This window comes from Mauremys mutica, chromosome 4 (assembly GCF_020497125.1).
Source record: "Mauremys mutica isolate MM-2020 ecotype Southern chromosome 4, ASM2049712v1, whole genome shotgun sequence".
In the NCBI taxonomy this organism is placed as follows: domain Eukaryota; kingdom Metazoa; phylum Chordata; order Testudines; family Geoemydidae; genus Mauremys; species Mauremys mutica.
In genome coordinates, this window is record NC_059075.1 from 68,606,892 (window position 1) to 68,630,954 (window position 24,063).

General features: G+C 47.6%; 1 protein-coding gene across 13 annotated transcripts in view; it reads right to left on the bottom strand.

Moving 5' to 3' along the window:
- The window catches only part of RAD51B (RAD51 paralog B), a 610,326-nt gene that overhangs the window by 57,569 nt on the left and 528,694 nt on the right, over window positions 1–24,063 (bottom strand). Inside the window, exons 15-16 of one of the 13 annotated variants that reach the window (XR_006578954.1) lie at window positions 23,011–23,082; window positions 5,075–5,243 (exon numbers count right to left, since the gene is read on the bottom strand). The exons of 11 other annotated variants lie outside the window; for them this stretch is intronic. The gene's annotated coding sequence lies outside the window, so the exon portion shown is untranslated. The remainder of the gene's footprint in view (window positions 1–5,074; window positions 5,244–23,010; window positions 23,083–24,063) is intronic. One more of the 13 variants, XR_006578955.1, reaches the window with a different exon arrangement.

The following is a 24,063-nucleotide window of genomic DNA, read 5'->3' on the forward strand; positions in this document are numbered from 1 at the left end:
CACTCCATAAAAACACAACATTAAAACTCTTTCACCACTTCCTAGCAAGGATTTGAGGTCAAACTGTGCCCAGTCCTCAACTGAGTGTGCAAAAAACCTTCTCCCTTTACACCTCTCTTGCAAGGGAATAACCTCAACTTCAGTCCCCCACTCTCTTATCCCTGTTCCCTGAAAAAGCACCAATTACATGCAAATGCCTATGCATCAAAACTCCCTCCAGTCTGTATTCTTATCCCCCTCACAAACCATCAGTTCCATCCATAATACACAAAATTTCATATTCTTAATCCTTCCACTCTCACCACCTCTGGCTCAGTACCTCTCGGCCCCCCCAGGATTTGAGGAAGGGTTAATGAGTTGCTACATCCCAAATCTAACTGATTCATTCTATATAATGTATGTGTGAGTGCACGAGAGATCTTTAGTTTCCCACCCAAGCCTCCTGTTACTGAAGTGTTGCCCACATGCTTGACACTTTCATCCACAGCACTTGGTTTGTACCAGTTTTTTTTAATCTGTTGTTTTCAAGGCTCTTTTCACAAGGAAATGGGCTAGAAACTCACTCTTGTTTAATATGAAAGCTGACCTTCTCTTTCATTGGACCAAAGGGGCTTGTGTAAACACCCTCCGGATCATAAGTGCCTCCACTTGTTAAAGTCTCATCAGGTTCCTACTAGACTCATGGCTATTACTTGACACTCAAACAGCAGCAATATCCAAAAATACCTTTTCCCACTGTTAGTTAGAAGACTGTGGTGTTTCCTTACAGATAGAGAGACAGACACACTGATTCATGCTTGCTTCACCTCCAAATTATACCACTGTAATATACTCTAGCTGAAATTGACTGTGAAAGCCATGTTGAAGCTTCAGTTGGTCCAAGTTGTGGCAGCCTGAACCATGTGACATCACACCACACCAGTACTCAGGACCCCACATTTGGTCCCCAAGCAATTCCATATGTTCTCCAAGGTCCTACAGCTAAATTTTTAAAGGCTGCAATGAGATAAACCAGGCTCACTCTGATCCATTGAGACAACTGCATTCAAGAGAGATGATGTGGCTGCCAGAGTCCAGGGTGAAATTCTCAGGTGCTGGACATTCTCAGTGGCAGGCTCTCAGCTATGGAGTGCCCTATCTCTAGAGATCAGGATACACCCAAGTCTTGCTATCCTTGGACACATCTCTTCCTGGAGGATTGCTCTCAGTAACAATGGATGGCACAGCCTCTCCTAGAGACACAGCCTCTCCTGGAGACAAACAAGAGCAGTTCTATTTAGAAAAATATGTCAATGATGGAGGGTTGAGGACTTGGTCTTATCAGCCAGTTTTATTACTATTCTTAATTTGTACATATGGCATCTAGATACTGTGACGATGGGTGCATAAAAATGCCTATACAAAGACAGACAGCTTGAATGTGTATGTTATATTAAGCTGCTCATGATTTTGCAGCTGGCACTGCTCCTCATAGTAGTGGGAGCAGCTCTTTTAAATTTTAGAAAGGGATCAAACCGCAGTCAAGTATTTCAAGCTGTATTTCTCCCGCATGATCCCTCCCTTCCTCCCAACTACCTCTCCTCCCCCAATCATGAACATTCTTTGCTTCTTTGTTTATATTGTAGAAAACATCTGTTAGTGTATCTCCTCAAGGTGAAAGATTTTGGCAAACAACTATTTTTCATTGCTCGGCTTCAAGGGAAAATATGAAGAGGGCTCCTCCCATCCTACTGAAGGATAAGGGAAATTAGGTCTGAATGCAGACAGGCCAGGCCAAATAGATTGTTGCCTCACCTGCCTCATTAAGGGAAAATGGGATTGTTTTCCCAGTGGAATGCACTATCTTGCAGGGACTGCAGGGGTGTGGCTAGGAGTAACAGAATTAATTAACATAAAGGGCAATTTAGATGACTATCAGAAACATCTTCTGGACAGTGAGCTGTGTTAGGCTGGGCATAATCTCCCACGGGAAATGGCAGAAGCCCCATCACTTGGGACATTTAAAACTACACTGGGGACAACACTAAAAAAAAAAATGGTACAACAGAACAACCCTGCACTAGTAGGAGATGGACTTGATGATAAGGTAGGTCTTTTCTATGTTTAGCTTCTATGATGCTACACAGGACTGGGGTTCCTTAGAGAGAGAAAAGAACTGGTTTATTATGATTACTGATTTATATATTGCCTCAAGCATTAAAGTACTTTACAGATCTATAGGTTATAATGCACAGGCAGGACCTGTAATTTTCCCTGGCAAGCAGTCATTAATTCCTGTGCTAGGTTTCAGTGGAATCTGCAGCACTCAGTAACCCAGACACCATCAGTTGCTCTGACTTTCTGCGATCAGCTGCAGAAGGAGGGAAGAAGAGATAGAACCATTTCTGGATCCACTGCTGCTGAGGGGGGATTCTGTGGATGGTTCCAGATTCCAAGCTTACTTCCATAGCCTGGAACTGGCCCTGTGGATAGGGACTCCTTCATTCATCACTGAATTGCAGCCACCTCTCAGGTGGGATGTGGTAGCTGTTTACAGCACACAGAAATGCTACACGGTAGTTTAGGCTAGGAAGTATAGCAGGTTTAATGATTTACAGGACACCTGAGCAAGAAAGCTCAGCAGTCCCTAAACACTGGATTTTAAAAGATAAAATTAAAAGGCCAAAGCAGAACTCAAGTTCAAATCTAGACTTCACTCCCCTCCCACAGCCATTACATTCCTCTCCACTGCCCAATTGACCTCAGAATGGACAACTTTCAAATACAATGAAGCTCAGCTTTTGCCATAGATGATATTCTGCTGGACTAATCAGGCACGTATCCCCCAAATTAGAGCCAAACCAGTGTGTTTCAAAATCTCCTAGCTGAACGGAGAAAGATGTTAAACACCTGGGATCTATTTGAGAGCTGTCACCAGAACTGGCACAACAGATCACTGACAGGCAGAGCTTCAATGTAATGGGAATGGGACATATGGGCAGCTGGGTATATGTACTGCCACATGATCCTCCTTCCCTTCTCTGTCTGCCCTTCTCCCTCACCTGGAGAGGTTTGGAATTCAAATGACATCCTCAAATGCCGTTAATGCTACCAAATTATGGAAAAAAGAGTTCTCATCTCAAAAGACGACAAAAAACCAACTCCCTTCCCAATATCACAGCTGTTCCCTCCTCCCCACCATGTGTTCTTGAAATCTGGGGCTGTTCCAAATACTAAATGCACTGGAAAGCATATCCTTGGGCCAGCTGTGATCTGATCATGAGGCACTGGCTGTCGATGAATCAGAAACCAACTGATAGGCAGGCAAACAATGTTTGCCTTGTTAAGCCTCAGCGATCATCATTCTCAGCCCCCCTTCTTTCCCCATCAAACCAGCTTGCACAATGCTGGGGAGGGCTTACATAACATGCCCCGAATGATCCTTTCCCACCAACCCTGCTCTGAACTGCAGCTATCTTCTGTTTTGAACGACACGCTGTGTTGTGAAATACATGGCGTAGGGGTTGTTATAACTTCTTTGGAGGTAGAAGAACAGCAAACTAGTCATTGATACTGATATTTACAAGCTGCTATAGGAGAGGCCTGGCAGCAGCACCTGGAATCACTGTTACTTCTGGAGTCCCAAGGACTTGGAAGCCTCCCGGGAAGCTGGTTTCCATCAGCTCAGCAGAGAACTCAGCACATTGAGAAGCTGCACAACTCCTGGAAACCAGACGCTATCTGGCTGCAGAATTCTGCTGTTTTTAAGATATTCTGCATTGTGTCATTCAATAATTATTATTGAAATAACTGAATGCATCCAGCCACACCCCTCTGTTATTCCCATCAGGCCTCAAAAGCCAAGCAGGGCTGAGCCAATTCTTGGGACCAGGTGCTGCAAGAACTGGGGTTAGTGGTTCAGTAGGAGTCATGCTTCTGAGACAATAATGAATCATTGGTGTTAGGAGGCAGGAGATACTGTCCTCTGGGTGAAATTGAGGCCCTCACCACTTATAGTCAATATAAGTCCATATGCAATTTACAAAATATTATGACAGAATTTAACCCTGTGGTCCTGACCAAGTACCAGTATTTATTATTTGTATTGTGGTAGCATACAAAGGCCCCCGTCCTTGGGGCCCCAATGAGCTAGGAACTGTGTGCACGCACACGCGCGCACACACACACACACACACACACACACACACACACACACACACACACACAGACAGAAAAGTCAGTCCCTAGTACATTCTGCCAACCTAAATTCCCCCCTGCAATTTTGATTAGATACAAGATTCTTCACTTCCTGCCCTAAACAGCTGCCATACTGTAGTGCAGAGGTGACTGCTCTTCAGTGATGGATAAAGTAATCCCAATATATTGTTTGTTCTGAGTATTGGTGTAAATCTTTAAATCACTTTGGGATCCTTTGTGATGAAAAATAATATAGAATGCATGGAATTCATTAATGAATGATAACAAAAATAATAGATTTATACTGTGCCTTTGGGAAGCTCAAGTTACTTTACAGGGTAGAAGTATTAAATACTCTGTACAAGGTTCACTTCACTCAGCATCAGTATGGTCACTTGACTGGTGAGAGACATTATAATGGTATGAACCCCATCACACAACAGATATGGGGCAGGAAGTGAAGAAGGATATTTCTGTTCATGAGATTTCCAACCCAGTACTGCAGATCTGGTTGTTGGGATAAGCTTCAAATAAGCCTTCAAACTGTGGGAGACTTATCCAAAATGAACCTACTGCTATAATTCAAGCCTGTATAAGTGTTTCTATTCTAATCCCATTTTCAGTCTAAAACTTTCATATTGTGTGTTGAAATATTTGAGACTTAGGCCCAGATCCTCCAGTCTGTACAAGGGGCAGTAGGAGTAAGATCTGCCTACATGGATCAGATTCCAAGATTTGGACTTAAATTATTAAACCCACACACTGTAAGGAGACAAAAACTTAGCTAAAATGTCTGCATCAGTAAAGATATACTGTACCATTATGACAATGAAATGGTGTCAGTAACCAAAGAGGAAAAAAACCTACAAGATGCTACATGAATGAGGAGAATACATACTTAAATAACCTCCATTCCGCAAAGGGAAATACTGTTCTTTTCTCGTTGCACTGAATCCAGCCCAGTAACTTTCTTTTGAATAATTTTGTGCATGTGTGTAAGTGCATGTGCGAGAGAGAGAATGAATTAGCTTGGAATGTTTTAAAGATGTATGCCAAGGTCTCAGCATCTGGAAAACAGACATGAGGACTATATTTAGTGCACAGTGACTTGCAATAATTTGTGCAAAAAAGCAAATTTGAAGCTGGCAGTGTTAGGCATGTAAAGAAATTATAATGAAAAAAAGAACTACCAGCCTGGCAAAGGAATAAATAAAACCAAGGGTGACATGTTGTTATAAGGGCTGCTGGAGAGAGAGAGAGAGTGTCACGGTATAGACTTAGCAGACATATTTATAAACACTCTACAAATAATGCATAGTTCAGTATAAATACCACCCTAAAAAGAATGTACAAAGCATTCCAAGCACAGAACAGTTAGCACATTGATCTGTGATGCACATGTATTTCTCCTTTATCTGGTAGAAATTGCCTAAATATGTTCCTTCACTCAGACATGGGAAACTTTTTTCCATAAAGTAGCCGCATCTGCAGGGATTCTGCATGGGAATATTATACAGAGCTGAGAATGCTTTGGAAATTCTTTGTTATGTATATATTACTGTGCACTCTCCTGGGCATACTTATAAATAGATTAGTAAGGAAGTTAGGGTTTGCCTTTTATAGAGACATACTCAAGATGAAAATGGCATAAATATTTTCTAAAGTCCTTATCCATGGTACTTGTAAAATCCTGAATAATTAAAACAGAGAATTTTAAAATCAAGTTCTCATTTCCACCATTTATGCAGTTTGTTTACTTTTCATGCTTCACTGAACTTGGACAGGATAACTACATAAGTCAATTTCATCATCCTATTTCTAGTCAGTTTCACTTTCCAGTTCTCTGGTCCCTGTCTCCAACACTGAATGGAAAAGTTTAAATAAAAAAATGAAACTTTTTTTTCTGTCCAGTGAAAAAAGTTAATTAAATAGTACTTATTCCTTTGGGTTTTTTGTGAAACTCATTGTCTACAACAATTCTCATTTACACTAAGGCAGTGTAAAAGGGTAGTAAAGTGGAAGTAAATTACATCATATTAAATTACATTATAGTCACAACAGTGTAAATAAGAATCAGACCCACAAAATCCAATGACCCACCTGGGGTTCAAATTAAGCTAAGTCACTCTGTCATTTATGTAATTTACACCAGTATAAATGCTTCTACCCTATAACTGCATTGCACAGGTATAAGTGACTGCTCAAAGTACAAAGCAGCAGAGAATCAGGCATGGTAAGTGTAGAGTAGTGTGATACTTTCTTGAACACCAGTGAAAATGAAAAAAGTGTTGCCTCTGAAGTGCAGGTGAGTACAGCAGCCAGTTAGTGGTAGGGCAAGAAGAACGTAGCGGCTTTAGCCTGTAGTAATTCTATGGGTGGCATACCTGAGATCACTTATTCACGGACGCTTTAAAACTCCCACACCCCAATCTGGGTCCATGCTGGTTATGTAATATGTATGTATCTTGTGAACCTTGGAAACCGATACTTATAATCTCCCATAACTCAACCCTGACCTCAGATGTACAGAACCTTCCTTCTTAAACTTGTATTAGCTTTAATAAAATTAAGTTTATGTTTAAAATCAACTTCAAAATATTTTTTCCCAAAGTCCATTCTGTTTGTCAGCTTTTTCTATTGTGTATTCTTATGAGATGGTAAGTGTGGAAATAGAGCAGAGACTGGCACTGTCCATCTGGCTTCCATACCAGTTTAAATTTGGAGGAACTTGAATATTCACTTATTTACCCGAATTTGATATTTGCATTCTATTTTCTTTAATGTTTTTATATGAATTTCAAGCTGGCGAAAGGTGCCGGACTGACACCTCTGAACATGGACGCCTTCTGTTTATGCACAGATCAAATACTGCTTAGGCAGCAGCATTACACATGCTGCCCTGCCAATGCCCTCAGCCCTGACCTGGAGGGCTGCCTCTAGGACTGAAAGGGGAGTTCTATCTCCATGGCCCATTTAATTCTTGGCTTCTCTGCTGAGTCTGCCAACCAGGCTACCAGCATTTGCGATGTGCATGTATATTTGCTAGGAAGTGGCGGGAGACCAAACCAACCCACTTCACAGAAGCCACAAAACAGTAGCTTAGGTACCTGTCTTGTGTTATGCGGCCAATTATCTGAAATGCCCTCATATGCCCCCACCACACACAGGGATGGTGAACAGATGGAGAAAAACAGGTAAAAGATAACAAGAGGTCTATCTTTAGAGCGATAAATATCCTGAAGCAATGGGGATGGGGTGCAGGAATTAGGGTAGTGCTTCTACCTCAGTGTTTGGAAGGGACCAGGGCAGCAGCAGCACATGGGACTCCCCAGACAAGGGGAGAACCTTGCCCGATAAGAAAAGGACGAGGCTGGGACAGTTGCTGGTCCTTACAGGCAGATGGAGAGCTTGGGGCAATGCCTATACTGCAGCAGGCAAGGAGAATGTTAGGAGCAGTCACCAAGCCACACAGTAGATATGGGGATTAGGTCAGGGACTAAGGCCCAATAGGAAGTAGAGGAATTGGGGCAGTGCGCAAGTCTGTAACCCCTGTGGGAAGAGTGAGGGACTGGAGTTGTGGAAGTGACTGGCATGGTGCCCAGCCCCCAGAAGCTAAAGAGTGAATGGGTTAATGTCTTGCTCTACTAGGGAAACACTTTACCGCTCCAGAGACTGAAGTCCCAAAAGCTCCTGTTTTCTTTCCATATTAGTGTCTCTGTCTTGAAGCTCTTTAAAGACATCATAGCCCACTCCCCTCCCCACTGCTTCTCTCAGTGGGCCGGCAGAGACAAGCTGACTGCGGTGGGGTGGGGTGAGGTGGGGTGGGGTGGGGAGGGGAGGGGGCTCTAATCCCAAACTCCAAAGTAAATCAGACCTAAACTTCAAGTATTGTAAATTAAGGCTGCTAAAGAGAGGGACAATTATGATAGAGTTGATTTCTGGCATCACAGCCTTCTTGTTTTAACCTCTGAGGTACTGTTAGAACCCCAGGACTCCTGTCTGAAAATAGTCTGCTGAAGTCAGCAGAAGATGAGGATTTACTGTAATCAGTGCTGCAACATTTGTCAGTGAGTCAGGCATGCTCCCAAACTGTTTCCTAAGAGATGTAGCCAGCCTCAGCTGGGTGCTCTTCATAGTTCTGGCAGAGGTCAGCGCTGTCTCTTAGCACACGTAGTTGAAAGCCACAAATCAGAGCAGCAAATTTAGTCTAAACAATTCTCTGTACTGTTCCAGAAGCAATTAAGAGCATTTTGCTTTGTATAGTTCATCCAGGTGTGAGTGAGCAAATACTACCCGCAGGCAGCAGCTAGAGCATGGTCACAAGGACAAAACCCCCTTTGCTGGGGAGGAGGTAAAAGCCCCATTGCTTGGGATATTTAGGACAATGCTGGCCAAAAGCACTGGAGAATGTACTGTAGGGAATAATCCTATATTGAGCACCAGGAAGCATCTTGCAGTAGGCTCTAGCAGGGCTGCTCCAACTCTAACTCTTATGAATTAGGCAGCCTCTTTATTATGGGTCTGAGCTCCACTTCTCTACTTCACTTAAAATCCAAACTTGTAGCAAAATAATTTGTTCGGTCATCATGTCAATGGCCTGATGGAATGGAAGGAAGGTATGTGGAAGAAGCACAATCCCCAATTAGCATATCACCTCAGTAAAGTGCAAACAACATGAAGGACAGAAATAAGAAGAGTCCAAGTCACCTTTGTAAAGTGAACCATCTCATTTTAACACAACTTTTCTGGGTAAATAACCTTTGGTTGTCCCCACGCTCAAGTGTTTAGATCAGAGGTTCTCAAACAGTGGTCCGCAGACCACCAGTGGTCCGCGAGCTCCATTCAGGTGGTCTGTGGATAGTTCTTTCTAAGGTGCACACCTGGGCGGCCGCACACGAAAAAATGAATGGCCACCCACCTAATTAGTGGAGCTGCGCAGGTGTGGCTCCACTAATTTGGTGCCTGGATCCTGGAGAAGACACACATGTAAGGTGAGGTGGTTGTCTTGGGGGCGGGGGGGGGGGAAATAGGGGCTGGAGGGGGCGAATTTGGGACATGCAGGGCTGTGGCGGCCAGAGAAAGAGGCAACTTTCCCCAGCTCCAGGGCTGCGGCTGCCAAGGAGAGACCTCCCTCCTTCCCAGCCTCAGCTCTGTGGCTGAGGAGAGACACACACCCCCTCCCAGCCCCGGGGCTGCTGCAGTGGGGGAGAGAGGGAGAGACCCCACTCCTTGCCAGCCCCAACTCGGGGGCTACCGTTGTGGGGGAGAGAGAGGGCACGTCCATCGCATTAGAAAGGTAAGACTACTGATATTAAAATATTTGTAGAAGCCAAAAATGTTCATTATTATTAATTTTTTTAATATAGTGCTTTTATCCAAAGTGCTTTACAATAGTTAGCTAACAAATAACATTTGGAAAGATCATTAAGTGGTCCGCCAAAAAGGGAAAATACACCTCTACTCCAATATAATGCGGTCCTCGGGAGACTGATTATAGGTGAGACTGCGTTATATTGAACTTGCTTTGGCCCCGCCTGTTCCTTGTTCCCTGACCGTCCCCTCCAGAGACCCCTGTCCCTAATTACCCCCAGAACCCCGTCCCCTGCCCAACCCCGCTTCCTGTCCCCTGACTGCTCCAACCCCTATCCACACCCCCGCATCCCCTGACAGGCACTCACCGGCAGTGGCAGGAAGCAGAGCAACGTGGACCCAGCCCGCTCCACTCCACCACCTCCCAGCCGTGGCGCTCCGCTTCCCGCCAGCAGTGAGTGCGGGGAGGTTGGGGAAAGGATGCCCCCCGTACTTACCTGCGGCGGGAAGCAGAGCGCCGGACCTGGAGGAGCAGGCCGGGGCTGGGCTGCTCTGCTTCCCGCCACTGGTGAGTGCAGGGAGGTTGGGGAAAGGACGTCCTCTGCACTCACCGGCGGTGGGAAGTGGAGCGATGTGGCCCTAGCCCGCTCTGCTTTCCTTGCCCCGGCTGTGTCGCCGGGGGGCAGGGCGGGGGGAGGGGGTTGGGAAAAGATCCCGCACTCATCTGCAGCAGGAAGCGGAGTGCCACGGCTTGGAGCTGGCAGAGTGGGAGCGAGCTGGGGCCTGGCTACTCCGCTTCCGCTGCTGCTGGTGAGTGCTGGGGGGGGGGGGATCTCTTCCCCCAAGCTCCCTCCCCTTAGCGACACAACTGGGGCCGGGGCCAGGGAAGCCGAGTGGGCTGCTCCTGGCCCCCCTGCCCTGCTAGTCACCCGGGCCACTCTGGGGCTGCAGGGCCCTCAAAATTTCCCCCCACAGCTCCTGCCTCCTAGACCCTGGGGGGGAGCCCCTGACCCCCCCCCCCAGATCCTCTGCCCCTGACGCCTCCCCCGCCCCCGAGACCCTCTGCCCCGGCCCGGCCCCCTTAACACACTGCTCAGAGCAGCGTGTCAGAGCTTTACCGTGTTGTATGTGAACCCGTGTTATACTGGGGTAGAGGTGTAATTACAAGAAATAGACAATAGTAAAACTGCATCTATTACCATCAAAGTTCAATGGCAACAGCACTATGAATTCCACACACACTCCGCAAATGAGCAGTGACAGTAGCACTATGGTTGGCATGCCGCTGGACTTTCAAATAAGAAAACCACCATTGCAACCGGCACTAACTGTACATATGGGCCAAGAACCGAGCAGCTCACGGATACAGATTTTTTCTTTCATCTCTGTATGCATTTTCTTTGGGCCAGGGATGAGGCACTTTATGGATTATTCTCCGGCTATCTGGCACCTTCATGTCATCACTGACACCTTTGCAAAGTCCCACCAGGCTGGTCTGGGAGCCCTTTACACAGGTATAAACAAATACACAAGATGGAAGAGAATGGAAAAATCAGACTGGTGGGAAAGCCCACACCGCTGAGTCTCTTCCTGTTCTGTAGCGAGTGGACATTAGTCCCCAGGTCAATTAATCTGCCTCTTTCATATGCCATGTTCCCTAAACAAACAAACAAAAACCCTCAGAAAGCAACTATGTTTAGTTACTGCTGACCAGAAAAGCAGAGCTGGAGAACCCCTGCTTTGGTACAGCTAGAGCCTTCTGTATAGCAGCACACTTACCTCTTGCCAACAAAGGGTGTCAACAACACATACAGGTGCTGGCCACGATTTAACTGCCACCTTGGAGTGTTAACCATGGTTTCTCAAATGGTGCTGAACAGAGTTTGTTCTGTTAAACCCTAACCCTGACCCTATTACCCCTACCCCCTCCTCACCATTGCCTTATATCTATGCCAGTTGCTGACATCCATCGTCTGTAATAGGTAATTTTCCTAATGTAGAGAAGACTTTGGTGAATTTAAAGAGAATCATTTTACCTCAGAGACAGGACAACTTTACACGCTAATATGACTCATTTGTCCTTACTGCCAGCCCCAGGCATTTCTATTCCAGCAGGGATAAGTGGGAAGGAAAACAGAAACCCATCTACAGGCACTCACCCCACTGACACCAGACTGTATCTGAACAACTCATGCCTCTTCTGAAGGACCAAATCCTAATCTTTTGCGAGTGATTTTTTAGACTAAAGAAGTGAGATGAATGTGGGGACCTGGTATTAGTAAGGCTAAAAAGCAGCTTGCTGCAGCTGGGTTATATTTAGAGTGTGGGAGACATTAATCTAGCATTTTTTTATATGTTCTTCCTTTATTGTGTGTCCCATGTAAATAGCATGCATCCCACACCCCTATCCTCCGAATGTTTTGTTTTTTCTAGCTATTTGGCATGCCATGCTCTGAGTATGAGTCTGAATGCCTGCAAACAATCTGTCCTAGGCAGTCTGGGACACTGAACAGGGCGTCCTTCTGTGTATTTTACAGGGGAAACTCCCCTAGCTTTGTTGCATCATCCTAAAACTGCAGTGAGATTCCCTAAAACACAGAGGACCAAACTATGGGCCACATTGATCCCTGGGAGTTGCACCAGTGATGAAGATGTACTATTAAAAAAATGGGGCCAATCATCAACTTCTGGACAGTGATGGGACTGTCAAGAATACAGTGATAATGAGATAGCCAAGATTATTTATAGTAATTTAAGTGGGCTCAATTCTCCACTATGATGGAGTCAGAGGAGGGCAGGGAGCTAGTTGTAGCTCTTGGTGGCCCAGCTCTGGTCCCAATTAGAACTACAGAGAAGCAGGGACCTTACGGCAGTGGAGGTTAGAGCACACTGAGCTCTGCCCCACCCCTTCCTCTCCTTGCCCTGCTCCCTCCCTTCTGCTGGGGGAGGAGTGGGCAGCTGGTGGTTCATGTTCACCTATGCAGGAGGACTTCCCCACTAGCTGCTTAAAGCCCATTTTATGCTTTTATAATGGCCTTAGTGGACTGGAGAATCCCAGCCCAATGTTATTATTCAGCTAACAAATGTTAGATTTTTATGTCAAGAAATTGAAATATTTTATCATATTATACTTTGAATTGACCACAAACAATGAATGATTAAGGCCTTTTGCCACTGGAAAGCAGGATTCATTCCTGTCTGAGGTCAAGACTGAAATGAGATTAACAGGGTTCACCCTGGTCCTTAGCTCTAATCACAAAATCACTACAGAATGTGACATAATTTAGCACCATTTGCAGTTTCCTCTCAAGAGAGACCCAGGACTGGGTAGCAGGGGCTGCTGCTAGCTCAACCACTGCACTGAAAGTTGGGTATGTGGGATTCCAGACACAAATAGCAGAGGGGATGCAGGTCAGGACTGAGGTGCACTGGCTAAATGGTGTGGGGACCCAGAACTGAAAAGGCAGGAGGGAGCTGCAGCTTGGTATTAAAGCAGCAGTAGTAGAGCTGTGAGAGGAGGAAGTTTGCACAGTATCTGCAAAGGCTGTGGCTGGCTACAGCCAACACTCTCAATCTTTTGCTTTCCTGCATGCCAGACATCTAAACATGTTGAGAAAAACAAGCAGCAAAACAATAGGTGACTGTAGTGTGAATAATAAAGGCCTGACTTCCCTCTTGGAACCTGACTGCTGTTCATAAACTACTCCAGCTGCGCTCTCACGGTTTGGGATGTCAGTAGAGCCCCTCAAATGAATTACAGCCTTCTATTCATTTTGGGGCTATCTACTGTATCCTTTTATATGCTGTATTGTAAATGCCAGGGGGGTTGCTGTATTGGAAGGATACTGTTATCCTTTCCCTTCTACAGAGCTGGGATCTGTAATGGTGTGATTCCATTTATGGGTTTTTTTTAATGTTTTAAAATTAGTGTCATGTTGGTGGGAGGTGCTGGCTTGACAGCTCTGCAGACCAAAGTCCTCTGTTTATTCCAAGAGCAGGTACAACATATACCCCCGCCCCAGTATGCCCCTATCCAGCTCTGGAGGGATTACTGGCACACTAGATCTTTTCCATTAATGCAACAGAAAGATAGTGTGGCTATAAATAATTGACGCAAAGGGCCAAGCTCATCCCTGGGGCAACTCCACTGACTTCAGTGGAGCTACCTTAAAGATGAATTTGGCCCTGTATATTCAAACAAAGTGGATCTCTTTGTTCATGCCAGGCTCACTCCACGGCTGACAAATCCCATGCTAATCAGACTTAATTTTCTGCATATTTTGCTTCTTTAACATTAATGTGAGAAGCTTAATAAGGGGTTTCCTATACTTTGGCTATAATGTCAAGTATCAGAGGGGTAGCCGTGTTAGTCTGGATCTGTAAAAGCAGCAAAGAGTCTTGTGGCACCTTATAGACTAACAGACGTTTGGGAGCATGAACTTTCGTGGGAAGTGGGTATTCACCCACGAAAGCTCATGCTCCCAAACGTCTGTTAGTCTATAAGGTGCCACAAGACTCTTTGCTGCTTTGGCTATAATGGTATCTGTTGCAGGTTTTTGTTTTTTTTTTAAATGTGAAATACTTTATTTTATGTCTATACAACAATAAAAAGAGCCAGGTTGTGGCTGCCCCTTGTGTTGGCACGTAAGTCACCTTCTCCACCTAGCCGTGCCAGCTAGGGCACAGCAACGACTGCAATTCCATGTACAGTAACCATGGGCGCCAACTTATATGGGCTCTTGGGGCTAAAGCCCCAGGAATATTCATAATCAGGGGCTCTGCTCCACCAATATTTGGAGCTAGGTTTTCCCCCCCCCGAAGCTTCCCTGCCTGAATGTAGAGTGTCTCTCTCCCTTGCTTTTGCTGCCGTAGCCTAAGGCTACAGCTGCAGCATTAGCATAAGAACAATGCTAACTAACTGCTGCTGTAGAGGGGGAGGGGAGTGGAGGGGGCTTCTTCTCCCCTCCCCTGCCCCTACCTGGAGGAGACGCGAATGGGACTTCCGGCCAGGAGAGGGACATCACTCACCTTAGCAGCTGCTGAGGCTTCCGTGAGTGTTTGACCCTATGTTTTTTTTTATTATGTTTCAGTGTTTGACCCTATGATTCCCCCCCCAGCCCCAGATCCAGCCCCCACTCCTACCCCCAGTGAGGCGCAGCAGGCTGCACAGGGGAGGCAGGAAGCCACATGTGATGGCAATGCCCCCTCCCCCAGCACCCACCAACCCACCCGCCACAGGAGGGATGGGAGAGGGAGGCTTCCTAGACCTGAGCAGCTGGGGCTTGGATGAATTTTATGACACCCTGCTCCCCCACCCCATAGCCAGCCACCACCCTGCAGACCCCACTTCTGCCCCATGCTGGGCAAGGGGCAGCCCCATCACCCATCCACAGTGAAGTTATGGTGAGGGGCAGCATGGAAGGCCACCTGTGATGGCAAACTCCCCCCCCAGTACCCATCATAGGGGAGGGGAGTGAGCTTTCTGGACCTGAGAGGGGCCCTAGGAGCATGTGCAGTGATTGTGGTGCAGAGTGAGTGTGCTGTGGGGGGCAGGGAGGAGAGGAGGGGTCCCTCCCCTGGAGCTTGCTGCTGCCAGTGGTGGTGATGGGGAGTCCTCTCTGGCCCTAGCCCTGGGGCAGCCTGTCTGCACCCCAAGTTCCTCATCCTCAGCCCTGCCTCACCCCAAAGCCTGCACCCCCAGCACCGAGCACGCTCCTGCACTGTGAACCCCTCATCCCCAGCCCCACCCCAGAGCCCTCACCTGAGGGGAAAAACATGCAACTTAAATTTGGTGGTCAGTTTGGAGTATCATTGTATTTAGCACAATATTTGATTATTTTACACCCTTCAAAGTATGTAACTGGTCGTATACAGGTGTTTTCTCTGAATACTGTCTGTGTGCCTCAGTTTCCCCAATGCATTTCTTAAGGCTCTAGATGGTGGGATAAGGGGGTGTGATTGTTGTAAAGCCCTAGAGGGCCAGTGTGATGCTGTCTGCACAGAGAATGGCCGACACCCTGTCTCCAGGCAACTGATGGCCTGGGCCACTCTCCTGCAAGGTGCCAACTGAAGGTGTTTGGAGTATCATTGTATTTAGCACAATATTTGATTATTTTACACCCTTCAAAGTATGTAACTGGTCGTATAAAGGTGTTTTCTCTGAATACTGTCTGTGTGCCTCAGTTTCCCCAATGCATTTCTTAAGGCTCTAGATGGTGGGATAAGGGGGTGTGATTGTTGTAAAGCCCTAGAGGGCCAGTGTGATGCCGTCTGCACAGAGAATGGCTGCAACCCTGCCTCCAGGCAACTGATGGCCTGGGCCACCCCCCTGCAAGGTGCCAACTGAAGGTGTTGGAGAACAAAGAGATCAGGTGGCCTCCTAATGCCTGGAAAAGAGACAAAGGCCAGAGGAGGGAGTGTCAGTGCCTGTGCAGACTTCCGGGAAGCGCATGGTGTGGAAGGGGATGCTGGGATGCTTTGGAACAACTCCATACAAAGCCAGTCAGGACTCTGGGGGAGCCTCCTCTCTGAGCATACTGTCTCCAGAGCAAGAAGCTTACACCTTCCTGGGTCTGACCTCGGAGCATTCAGCATGCCCTTCCACACCATGCACTTTCTGCAGCGAGTATGCCCAGGCAGGTCCTGAGGCAACCAGAGGTCCCTGCACCCCAACTCCGCAGTCAGATGTGACTCTCAGCCAGACAGTAAAACAGAAGGTTTATTAGATGACAGGGATACAGTCTAAAACAGAGCTTGTAGGTACAGAAAACAGGACCCCTCAGTCAGGTACATCTTGGGGGGTGGGGAGCCCAGACCCAAGTTCTGGGCCTCTCCCGATTTCCCCAGCCAGCTCCAAACTGACACTCCCTCATCTGGCCTTTGTGTCTTTTCTGGACAAGGAGGCCACCTGATCTCTTTGTCCCCAACACCGTCAGTTGGCACTTTGCAGGGGAAACTGAGGCACCCACACAGTATTCAGAGAAAACATCAAGAACATTCCCACTTTGTCACAACAGGTGCAACAAAATTTAATACCGTATATTGAAGCAGGCAAGTGCTGCTTCTGACTTTCCACTTTTAATTGACCCTTGTAATCTTGTGGTGCTGACGCATTGTAGCTTCATTTTATATCAGCTTACAGGGTGAGAGCGGGGGAGGGGGGGACCACCATTTTGGGCCCCACCAAAAATTATACGAACCTGCCGCCTATGAGTAACTCCTCACTTACCGTCCTCCCACTTAACGTTGTTTTGAAGTTACGTTGCTGCTCCAGTAGGGAACATACTCGTTTAAAGTTGTGCAGTGCTCCCTTGTAAAGTCAGCCAAATGACGCTCTCAGGGAGCATTGCACAAGTTCCTCTTCTCTGCCTCCTCCCCCTCTCTTCCTCCCAGCACTTCCCCCGCCACCAAACAGCTGTTTGGCGGCACTTAGGACTTTCTGGGAGGGATGGAGAGAGCGAGCGAGTGGGAAAGCTGCCCCCACCCCAGCAGGCAGGGCCACCCGGAACGCAGGGGCTTTAGGGGCTTCAGGGCCCTGGGCTAAGGGGGCACCAGGGCCCTGGCCTGTAGCTCTAAAGCCCCTTTCAGAATGTAGCCCTGTGAGCACGGGCCGGAGGACTCAGGAGGACCAGGGGCAGCCGCGCAGCCAGCGGCTGGAGACAAGCGGCGCTTTCCCCTTCAAAGCCAGCCGGAGAGAAGTTGGGGACGGACAGCTCCCAGAATCACAGCCATGGGGGCGGTGCCGTGCTGCGCACAGCCACCTGCACACTCCCTGCACCAAACAGGAGCTGCCCCAGGTAAGTGCTCTGCACCTCCTGCCTGCCCCAGCCCTGAGCCTCCTCCCACACCCACACCCTAACTCCCTCCCAAGCCCTGCACTCCCAGCCCTGAGCCCCAGGGGTAAGCCAGGGGCACCTCCTCACTACAGTACAGTATATAGTACCTTTTGTCTGCCCCCCAAAAATGTCCTTGGAACCTAACCCCCCCAATTTACATTAAATCTTATGGGAAAATTGGATTCATTTAACATCGTTTCACTTAAAGTTGCATTTTTCAGGAACGTAACTACAACGTTAAGTGAGGAGTTACTGTACACTGGGCCTGTCTCCTGACTGTCTCAGTAGGGGCTAGTCATCTCAAAAGGGGCAAGACAGACATGCGGTCATGTTCCTGCCATTGCATCAGCCAGCAGTCTGCGCTCCCATGAGCCATGCTGCATATTTTGTAGATAGAGGACTCAAGTCTACAGGGCTGTCAGCTGAGTACCTTTCACCAGCCTCAAATTGACTTCAAACAGAAAATGTACATATTCCTTGTGTACAGTGATGAGCTGCCAAAATGCTAACAACCGGTTCCCTCCTCCTCACCCCATGAGGGGTCATGCCCCCCCCGGGACTCCTGCCCCATCCAACCCCCCCATGTTCCTTGACAGCCCCCACCCCAGGACCCATGCCCTATCCACCCCCTTCCCTGTCCCGACTGCCCCTTGCCACCCCATCCAACCCCTTCTCTGATTCCTGATGGCACCCTGGGACCTCTACCCCATCCAACCACCCCTTCTCTCTGTCCCCTGACTGTCCCTGGAATCCCTACCCCGACTGCCCCTCCCACTGCCCCATCCAACCACTGCTCCTTTCTGACTGCCTCCCCCCCGACCCTTGCCCCGTTCAATCCCCCTGTTCCCTGCCCTCTGACCGCTCCCACACTAATCCACCCCCCCAACTCCCCTGCCCTCTATCCAACACGCCCTCCCTGTTCCCTTACCATCCTACCTGGACCCGGGGCCAGCCCCGGGGCCCGGGCAGGCAGGAGCCGCCCCCCCCCCCCCGGCTGGACCCGGACCCGGACCCGGGCAGGCAGGAGCCGCGCCCCCCCCCGGCTGGACCTGGACCCGGACCCGGGCAGGCAGGAGCTGCGCCCCCCCCCCCCGGCTGGACCCGGACCCGGACCCGGGCAGGCAGGAGCCGCGCCCCCCCCAGGCAGGCGCCGGGCCCCCCCCCCGGCTGGACCCGGACCCGGCCCCGGGCAGGCAGGAGCCGCGCCCCCCCCGCTGGACCCGGACCCAGGCAGGCGCCGCGCCCCCCCCCCGGCTGGACCCGGACCCGGGCAGGCAGGAGCCGCGCCCCCCCCCCGGCTGGACCCGGAACCGGACCCGGGCAGGCAGGAGCCGGCCCCCCCCCCCCCGGCTGGACCCGGACCCGGGCAGGCAGGAGCCGCGCCCCCCCCCCGGCTGGACCCGGACCCGGACCCGGGCAGGCAGGAGCTGCGCCGCCCGGCTGGACCTGGGGGCTGGGCAGGAGCCACTCCGCGCTGCCCGACGAGGTCACAGCTGGACCTGGGAAGCAGGAGCCCCGCCGCGACCTCGCCAGGCAGTGCAGCGCCTGGAGCCCTCCCCTCCCGCTGGCGCCCCCGCCCCAGCTCACCTGCAGGAAGCCGCTGCTTTCTTCTCAGCCCTCCCAGGCTTCCCACGCGAACAGCTGATTCGCGGGAAGCCTGGGAGGGGGAGGAGAAGCCAGGAGCTTCTGAAGAGGAGGCGGAGTGAGGTGAGCTGGGGCCGGGGGAAGGGTAGGGAGCTGCTACAGCTTTTCTTAAATTTAAAAGCCCTTTTGGAACTAGTTGTCCCTCCAGGAACAACCGGTTCTAAAGGGGCTTCTAAATTTAACAACCGGTTCGCGCGATCCGGTGCGAACCGGCTGCAGCTCACCACTGCTTGTGTATTTGGTTATGGAGGTTGGATAGTAGCTATAGCACCAAGGTGCTGAAAAGGGCTCGTGAGAGTCTCTGACTAACCTTACCATCCAAAAATAAAGGGAAGGTTGGGCTCTGATGGAATTCACCCGCTCTCTCAACACTGCTAGATCATCCCCACCAGAGGCGCACAACAATTCTTCAAAAGAGCAATTTTTTTTTTTGCTTTTGAAGTGGGCCAGATCGTACCAAGTAGCAGGTATTAAACATTTCCCAGGGGAAGACACCTGCAGACTCCCTTCCCCGAGCCTTCAACCCCACCGCTTTTACAAACATCATGCAGGGCCCACTGAATATAATAAGCAAAACAGTTGGCAGATATTCCGGGAACAAAGCATAAGCTTTTCAAGAAAAGGGCAGCTTTATACAAGTTTGTTTGCCAAATGGCACTGCCTCTTTTTTTTTTTTAAATGAAAAGCATTTTTGTTTAAATAGGGAAACAAATTAATAATTCCCCTCCCCCTCACCTTTCTATGAGCATGCACAGCCTTGGGGCACTGGAGTTTATCATAGGCAAAGAGGGTAGGGGACATTTTTATGAGAGCCCTTTGTGAAAATACTGGCAGTACACCTGAGTTATATTAACTAGCTGCAATTCCATCAACATAGCCAGGGTGCAAACCCTAAGTCATATCAGTTATGGTTATTCTACGTCATATCATATTTCTAGTAATTGTGTAGATGATCAAATTCACCCTGTTTCAGCCAAAAGAATTAAATGTAGTCAGGGAAACTTCCACTTGCCATCACCTTTGATTTCCCAAATAAACACTGAGGTGAGTAGTATGAAGTAAGGAAATGGCCTTCCCAGTTAGAGATCTACATGAATGTCCGGTCATGTCCAGTTTGTCAACAGCTGACTGATTTAAAAAAACAGTCACTCTTGACCTCATCATGTCAAGAACTTTTGAATGTTCCTGGCCTATCCAAGTCAGTGCCATAGAGAAAAACCTATTTAATGGATAACTTGGATTTTGTTTTTATTAACAGACTAGAAGAGGAGAGGCAGAAGAGGGAGTTGTAGTATTTTGCAGACCCAAATATTGACAATGTCTAACAAGGAACAAAATATCAGATTGAGCCTTCATGCTATAGTGAGAAAGTCTGATTATATAGCACCTTTCCTCACATCCTTCAAGACTGATTTGTTCAGTGCATCAGACATTGCTGTTATCACTGGAGATACAGGGGCTGACTTGCCCACACAGTGGAGAAAGAAAAAAATATCTTGGGGTTCTTTCTTAGAGCACTACCAGTGTTGCATTTTCTTAGCTCACTCCTAACAACAGCCCCTGCTCCAAGTCATCTGTATACAATAAACATGAACACAATCAAAACTTGGCCCTCATAAACCATGACAGTTGGAGAGATAAGATCAGGGTCAAGAGAGTGACTCCCCCATAATATCATCCACATTAATTCAATGGACCAACTTGAATTCTGGGGTGAGATTTCATTGTTGTGCCCCTCTGATGAGTGTGTGTATGGGGAAAATTTGCCCTAAATCCAGTATATTTGGTTACCTCAAATCATCTTCATGGGTTTAATAAGAGATCCATGCTCATATGATGTTTGGAGAAAAAGGCAGTATGCAATGGCCAGGAGAGAGCCCACTGTATGCAATGTTATACGCAAATGATGCCTTGGGGATAGTAGTGTGGCAGACAGGAAGAAAGATTGTATTAAAAGGTTTGGCAGCTGAGCGAAGGCCAGGGAGGTTGGGTGCCAGTGGCTTTGGAAGCTGGAATGGGATGGGGGAGTTAGGATACAGTGCTTGTCATTGTGGTGGGGGACACTAGAGAGATTATGGGACTCACACAAGTTGTGTGGAACATGACCGCTCCAAGTCCCCGCTAGCATTACAAATAGAACTGAGTGGTTGAGAAGGGCACCACCCATCTAGAAGGGATAGAGCTACAATTACTTCCACTGATCACCCCCCCGCCCCCATTGGTTGGAGCTGCTTCCAGTTAAGAATCTAAACAGGCTCTACCTATCACTCTGAAATCAGTGGCTAACTCTCCGGTCTTGAGTTCTGCTCCAACTACATTTTGGGAAACTAAACACATTTGTTTAATTTCTCCCAAAGATCCCATCTGAATACCACCAGCCCCATCCAGCCCAATGAATACCAGGAAAATGGCTTAGTCCAGCCACTCATCCCTATATACAGTTTGGTCTTCAACATATACTCATGTTCTGCTTGGTATAATAGCCTCTTTTGGTTAAAACCTCTGTGGGCTCCTTTGGTTTGTGCCAGATTGAGTCCTGCCCGGAGATGAGCCCTTCCCTTATGAGAGTCAAGTCTATGTGTACCTACAGCTGTCACTGGGGCCAGGTGGAACATTTCCCTTCAGGCCTATTTTAAACCTTTTCCCTGCCAGACTGTATGTAAAAGGACATGCACTCCATCACAGGATAGCTTAGTGGGCTAAGCTGTGTGTTCCAAATACCTAGACTGCCTCGAATCACAAATACAACTCCCAGGTGGTCACCTCAGTCTCTACTCTTCCTCAGAGCAAACAAAAAGTTGTATGGAGACCTTAAAAACCAAGATCATGTCTGCTGGGTGTGGACATTTTTTTGGAGTAGGGGTGTGTTCAATTTCCTTTCGTGGACACATGACCTTGTCCCAGTGCTATGCAGTGAGATGTTTGCCTGTTGGTTGCTGCCCTCCACCTTACTGGATCTTGTTTGGGACGCTTTCTGGGATTCACTGAGATGAAATGTACAATAGAAAGGCAAGGTCCTGAGGAAAAGCAATGGTTTTGTGGTTAAGGCACAGGACTGGGACTCAAGACATGCACGTTCAATTCCTGACTCTGCTACAGATGTCCTGTGTGACGTAGGGTAAGCCACTTAGTCTCTCTGTGCCTCCATTCCCCATCTGTAAAATGGGGATAACAGCACTTCCCTACCACACAGGGGTATCGTGAAGATACATTCATTAATGTTGAAAGGTGCTCAGATACTACGGTGAGGGGAGCCACAGAAGATAGGGGGAGCCACAGTATCAGTGTCTCCCCAGCCACTCTTCATCCTGGGGAAGTAGATTCTTCCTTCTCAGGCTCCCCCCACACAACCATATATTTAAGTTGTGTGCTAGATAGGATTATTTGGGCCAATGAGCTTTAGCAGTGAATAGGGCCTCGTCTCTATGCTACTGTGAACTTCATTCAGTGCTTTGGAAATCATGGATTTTTATTTTAATCATTAAACAAAAGCATAGCTGTTCACCTTGAAGTGGTCCATATTAAATAATTTTGGCCCAATATTTAGATTTTGCTTTAAAAGAGGGAGTTACGAAGTCTAACGTGACTAGAAATGTTGGCATGTAAAGTGAAAAAAGTTGCATGAAAACAGGCTTGTTTTACAATTCATTTAAACCTTCTACTGCAGTGTTGAGTTTCCGACATAAAAACACTGGGCGAGGCTCAGGAAGAAGCAGAAAGTGAAGCAGACTAGAAACAGAAAAGGAAACTGAGTAGAGCTGCATGAGTAACTGATTTTTGTGTTCAGTGGCAGTTCGGGAGAGGGGAAGAGATAAGTGTTCCAGGTCACCCAAAACCTAAATTGAAAAGTCTAGAAAAACCAATTAATTTTGGGTCAAATGAAATATTTAGTTTGACCTGACATAAATGGTCATGGTGCTGTCCCTTCACACCCTGTGGTTAGAGCATGCAGCTGGGCTGTGGGCAACTGAAGTTCAAATCCCTCCCCCATCTGGAACAGGGACTTGAGCCCAGGTCTTCCCCTCTCCCACATAAGTGCACTTACATCTCCTTATACCCAATAGTTCAATTCCTTCTCCTTTTTCTGAATGGCACCTAATTCCCTTGTCAATCTAGCCTGAAAAAAGTAAAAATGTTTTGTTTCAGAAGTGTGGAAACAATTTCTTTTGACATTTCCAAAACCTTTTCTTCCCGACAAAAACAATTCGCCAAAAATCAACCCAAATCTACATTTTCCAGTGGAGAAAAAGTTTAGCCCCCAAAATTTCTTCCAGCTCTAAAACTGAGCAGTCTATGTTCCATGAGTTAGTCACAAAAAGTGAGTTGTCACCCATGGGCTAAGCATCTCTCAGATTTTCTTCTTTCCTCTTTGCTCACAGTATTGCTTATTTCATTCACCCAGAAGAGGCAGGGCCTCTTTTCATAGGCTTTTTAGAACTTTTCAGGAAACACCATTAACTTCAGGTTTATCCAGAAAGTCTGCGCTATAGTAATTAGAAGTGCACCTCCTGGTCAGAGGTACCAGATTTAGGTCCAACAAGGAGACTATTTCATGATCTTAATGACATTAGCAATTTTCATAGTGCATGATCCCAAAGCCATATAGGATCTCTCGCCCATACTGAAGTGCAGCAATCGTTTGAGTGGAACGCAGCAGCAATTGAATGGGAACAGTAATGCTACACCCAAAAGGAAGTGAAATATTTCAAACTACACGAGAAATCTGGACAGGACAGTCACCCAAATTAGAATGTGGCCAGTATACACTCTAAAAAGAAAATAGTGTACTGTCATTTTTAATGAATGCACATGGTTAAGACCCTGGTTTAAACATCTCATCTGAAAGAATGGAGTGCTGTGCTGCTGGAGGTTCTAATGCCTTCCTGGGTATTGGTTCAATCCTGATCCAAAGGGAAGATCATCACCAACTGAGTCACCAACCCCTCTTTCTGTAGCACCTAGCTGTTCCCAGGTAAACTATTTATTTTCAAGGCTCAGGGCTGCATAGCTATCAATATTGGACAAGATCACAGTCAGAGATGGTATGAGTGCAACAAGTTTCAACAAAGGTATTCCTTGCAAAAAGAATGCACTTTAA